Here is a 6073-nt window from a genome sequence, read left to right on the forward strand (position 1 = left end):
TTTTGAGACAGAGTTTCACTCTTGTTGCCCAGGCTGGAGCGCAATGGTGTGATCTCAGCTCACTGCAACCACCACCTCCCAGGTTGAAGCGATTCTCCTACCTCATCCTCCTGAGTAGCTGGGATTATATGGGTGTGCCACCATGTACAGATAATTTTTGTATTTTTAGTAGACTGGGTTCCATTATGTTGGCCAGGCTGGTCTCGACCTTCTGACCTCAGGTGATTAGACTGCCTTGACCTTCCAAAGGGCTGGAATTACAGATGTGAGCCATGAAGCTGACCATGTGTCTTCTTCTGAATAATGCCTTTTGAGGAAAGCCTATTAAGAGACCTAATTTTTTATACAGAGTTATTTTTTTTTCTTTCTAATTTTCAAAGTTTAACTTCTATTTTAGGTTCAGGGGTACATATGCAGGTTTGTTATACAGGTAAACTCATGTGATGGGGATTTGTTATACAGATTATTTCATCACCCAGGTATTAAGGCTAGGGCCCATTAGTTTTCCTTGATTCTCTCCCTCCTAACACTCTCTATCCTTTGACAAACCAGTATATGTTGTTCCCCTCTATATGTCCATGTGTTTCTATCATTTAGCTCCCAATTATAAGTGAGGTTATACGGTGTTTGTTTGCTTTTGGATCTTTTTTTAGTTCCTTGTGTATTTTGATTAACCCCTTGTCTGATGTATAGTTTGCAAATATTTGCTCTCATTATTTTACTCTGGTTATTACTATTATATTTTTTTTTCTGTATGAAAGCTTTATAGCATGATGTAACCTCATTTGTCTGTGGTTTTTATGCTTATGCTTTTGAGGTCTGATCCTAGAAAATTCTTTCCAAGACCAACGTCATTAAGTGTGTTTGTATTTTATTCTAGTAGTGTGATAGTTTGAAGTTTTCATTACATCTTTATTTTAATTGTTTACTAAAATGTATTTTTACAGATGAGGTCTCATTACATAGCCTAGGCCAGAGTGCAGTGGCATGAGTGTAGCATTCTGCAGCGTTGAACTTTCAGACTCGGGTGATCCCCCAAGTAGAACTGTAGGTGACACCACTGTAGGCTTTTTCATCCATTTGAGTAAATTTTTCTATGTGGTAAGAGATAGGGTTCTAATTTTATTTTTCTGCGTGTAGCTCTTTTGTTTCACCAGCACCGCTTATTGAAGAGACTGACCTTTTCTCATTTTGCGTTCTTGTCACCTCTGTAGAATATCAGCTGGCTATGCATGTGTGGATTTATTTTTGCTCAGTGTGTTCTGTTGTATTGGTTTATAGCATTGTGATGCCTCCAGCTTTGTGGGTTCACTCCCCAACCCCACTATCATCTTCTGTATTGATTTGGGTATTCAGGGTTTTTTGTGTGTGTGCTTTAATATTAATTTAGGATTTTTTTTTTATTTCTGTGAAAAATGCCATTAGTGTTTTAATAGAGATTGCACTGAATCTGTAGACCTTTTGGGGTCTATAAACATTTAAACCATATTACTTTTTCCAATCGGTGAACATAAATAACTTTCAATTTATTTATGTTATTTTAATTTTTTGCTAATGTTTCCTAGTTTTCAGAATGTATTTTTTATACCTCCTTGGTTAAATTTATTTTTAAGGTTGTTTTGTTTTTTTCCCAAAGCTATTGTAAATGGGATTGTTTCCTTGAGTTTCTTTTTTTATAGATATTTTGCTATTCATGTATGAAATGCTACTTAATTTTGTATATTGATTTTGTTAACTGAAACTTTACTGATTTTCTGAAATAGTTCTACCTCCTTTTTAGAGGTATTTTTAGGAATTTCCACAGTATGTCATTAATAAATATGGATAATTTTATGTCTTTCTTTCCAATTTGGGTACCTATTTTTAAATTTCTCTTGTCTAATTGCTCTTGCTAAAAACTTCCAGTGTTACTTTTATTAAAAAAACTTCAAGTATTATATTTAACCAGTTAAAGTGTACATCCTGGTGTTCTTTCAGATCTTTGCAGAAAACTCTTCTAGTTTTAACTCTGATTGAGTGTGATGTTAGCTGTGGGTTTTTCATGTATTGAATTATTTGGTTATTCTTGTCTATGTTATTTGTTATGTTGACAAATGCTTTTTTTTACTTATTGAAATGACTGCCGAGATTTTGTTTTTCTTTTATTTTGTTCATGTAATGTATGACATTTAATGATTCTTGTGTATTAAACCATTCCTGCATTCCTGTCATGTCTCTTGATCTTGGTGAAGGATTCTAAATGTGCATTATAAGTCAGTTTCCCAGTATTTTGATGAGGATTTTTACATTATGTTATTCAGGAATTTTGGCCTGTAGTTTTTTGTCTTTTTTGTTGTGTCCTTGTCTTTTTTTCAAATCAGCATGACTCGCCCCATGGAATGAAACAGTTCACATATCTTCTTCTTCTTCTTTTTTTTTTTTTTTTTTTTTTTTTTTTTTTTTTTTTTTTTTTTTTTTTTTTTTTTTTTTTTTTTTTTTTTGGCTAGATTGAAAAGAATTGGCAGGAGTTCTATTTCAGGGGTAGATAGAATGCAGAGTGAATCCACTGGGTTCCTGGGCTATTCTTTAAAAGGTGACTTTTCATTGCTGATTTGATTTTTTACCATGAATTTGTTTCTGGGTACCAGGTAGGGTATCTCCTTTTTTGTCTCTGATTATATTTTGTAGGGACTTTTTTTTTTTTTACTTTTGATTTTAGCTTTTTGTTTTCCTGTTTCCTTGATTGAAACATCAAGTTTTGTATTTAATATGTTCTTTTAAATGTTATGTTTTCTCTTTAATGTTTTCATTGACTCAGAAGTATGTTGTTTAATTTTCATGTACTTTTGAATTAGTGATTTCAGAAGAAATACTTGATATGAATTTGATCTCTTCAACTTGATTGTATTTTTTAATTAATGTATGACAGATACTAGAAAATGTTCTATGTATTTAGTAGAGAAGAATGTGTATTCTATAGCTCTTGGATAGATAGTTCTGTAAGTGTTTTGTCCATTTGCCCTGCAGCGAATTTTAGTTCAGTGTTTACTTATTGATTTTCTGTGAGCATAATCTGTTCATTGTTGAAAGTAAGGTGCTGAAGTTTTCTATTAGTATCTTGCAGTTTTTTTCTCCATTTGGATGTATTAATATTTACATTATATTTATGTATATATTAATTATATAGGTGTATTTCTGATACGATATTTTTTTTCCTCTTGCCTAATTCTGTATCATCTCTATGTCTTTAATATTTAGTCGTTTTATTATATTAAGTATGGGGATTTTCTTATTTGGATTGAATCTGATTGGAAGCATTTGACATCCCTGTACCTGCTTATTTATATTTATATTTAGGCTTGGAAAGTTTTCTGTTGTTATTTCTCTAAATAAGCTTTCTACATTTTTTTTCTACATACACATTTTTTTTTTTTTTTTGAGATAGAGTTTTGCTTTTGTTGCCTAGGCTGGAGTGTAATGACATGATCTTGGCTCATTGCCACCTCTGTGTGCTGGGTTCCAGTGATTCTCCTTCCTGAGCCTCCTAAGTAGCTGTTATTACAGGTGTACACCACCACAGCCAGCTAACTTTTATATTTTTAGTAGAGACTTTTATATTTCACCACATTGGGCAGGCTTGTTTAAAACTCCTGATCACATTTGGTCCACCAGCCTCATCCTCCCAGAGTGCTGCAATTACAGGCATGAGCCACCTCACCCAGCTTTACCACACTCTTGAACACCAGTGACTAACACATTCGCTCTTTGGATATTGTCCCATAAGTCCTATGAAGTTTCTTTATTTCTTTTTTTCCTCTGACTGTATATTTCAATGAACCTGTTCTTGAGTTTTTCTGCTTGACCACTTCTGCTGTCAGTGCTGTCCACTGCATTTTTATTTTGTTGTGGTTTTATCTTCAAGATTTTTGTTAGTATTTTTCTCGCATTATATTATCTCCCTGTCAAGTTTCTCTAATAAATGTCTGAATCATTTGTGTTTTCCTGAAGTCCACAACATTGTCTTAAAATAACTATTTTGAATTTTTTGTCAGGCCATGTATCTATGCCAGTCTCTTTTGTGTCAGTCACCACTGGCACCTGATTTTGACCACTTGGTGCCATCATGTATCTCTGATAAATCCTGATCCTTGTGACTATGCATTGATGTCTGTACAGTGATGTAGGTGCCTGATTCAATGTTCACAGTTTGGCTATTTTTGGAAATAAGCCTTTCCAAAAATTCAGGGCAAGAAGAAGGAAATTAAGGTCTTTAAGTTTATGATAGCTTCAGCCCTGGTAGCACTAGGGGGAACCTTGATGTCCAGACATTGATTGCTGAAGTAATTTGGTCACCAAAGCTGACTCCGTACTGACTTGAACACTGGGAGCACTCAAGTACAGGTTGCACCTGTAGCCCATGGTTGAACACTGGGAGCACTCAAGGCCTGCAGCTGCCATGGTCTGCCCTCTCAGATTTATTCAGGCCTCAGGTCACTTTAGTCAATCAGTAAAACTATTGACTGGAACTGGAGTACATTTTGCTGAGGCCAGTTTCTCATCTGTTGCTGTGATGGGTCTGGAAGCTTGCCCCTTGGTATCAACCTCCCAAAGTGTTGGGGTGAGAAGACAGGCAAATATCAGTCCCAAGACAAAGTCCTATGCTTACTTCCTGGGATCAAGAATCCTCCCAGCTCAGTCTACTGAATAACTGGGACTAGAGTCATGTGCCACCATGCCTGGCTAAATTTTGTAGCAACAGGTGTATACCATGTTTCCCAGGTCATTCTTGAACTCCTGGGCTTGAGTGATCCACTCACCTCAACCTACTAATGTGTTAGGATTATAGGTATGAGTCACCACATCTGGTCAACTTTACTTTCTAAAATTTAAATTTTAGGTTACTTATTTTTATTGTCTTATTTCTCATAAATGAAATTTAGGATGCTAATGATTTAGAGTTTAACTTTGAGTTTTCCTTAAGGAATAAATGGAGTGTTGATGCTCATTTTCTAAATCGTCTTAGAAAATGAAAAAGTAATTTGGATGAGAAATGACAACTTGACCACTTTTTGTTTTCTGGCTTCATTTCATTGTGTATGAATAGTGTATTTTTTTTAGCCTGCATGTATATGTGCAATGAGTTTTTACTCTTTCAACCGAATACAGTATAAAATTGTTTAAACACACTATGCAACTACTTCATAACTTAGGCTTTCTTCCATGTGCTTATTTGTCTAATTATTAAAAGAACAATGTTGAAATTAAATTAATTTTGCTCATGAAGAATTTTCTGATAAAATTACATTAATAGACACAAACACACATATGCACACACTGCTTAATTTCTAGAACTTAGATTTTCTGTTTCTCTAGTATCTTGTATTCCATCACTCAGCAAAATCTGTCAGCTTCACTTGCAGGATTTACTTTAACTCCACAGCTTATTTCTTTTTTCCTATTATTACCATAGTCTAAAACACAGTTCATGTTACATTGGCTGCTACTTTACACTCTAACTTGCTCTTTTACACTCTTAACTTTCTATGAAGACTAACTTTTCAATGTCTAATTCAGGTAATTTTATTATTTTTTAATTGAGACTGCTTTCTATGTGCTATAGCATCTTATAGCATCAGATCTGAATGTCTCTCTCATATTTCATCTTTGCCAGTCTTCCCTTTGAGGGAATGTGTATATACCTGTAGAAATGTAGGTATGCATGTATTTGTGTATTTGTTTTTCCAAGGTGTATGTATGTATTGCATACATAAATATTCCTGGTATTAAAAGATTAACAAAGCTTTTATTATTATTATTATTTTGTAAGTAAATTATTTTCTAAAGGAGTTGAGTGGGGATAAATAGATCTTAAAACTGCAAGGTTAGAAGAGAAAGTGAACATTACTAACAAAAAATATTTTCTAACATTTTTATGTTTATCTTTAATAGCCTTGCTGATGACATGTTGCCTGTTATCAGGTGCTTATGGGGCAATTCTCTGCAGTATACTAGCCATCCAAATCAGCAACGATGATACTACCATTAAGCTACCGCCAATGGAACTCTTCTATGTGATAATATGGCGTTTCCTAGA

Source organism: Cebus imitator, unplaced genomic scaffold (assembly GCF_001604975.1).
Source record: "Cebus imitator isolate Cc_AM_T3 unplaced genomic scaffold, Cebus_imitator-1.0 Scaffold76, whole genome shotgun sequence".
In the NCBI taxonomy this organism is placed as follows: domain Eukaryota; kingdom Metazoa; phylum Chordata; class Mammalia; order Primates; family Cebidae; genus Cebus; species Cebus imitator.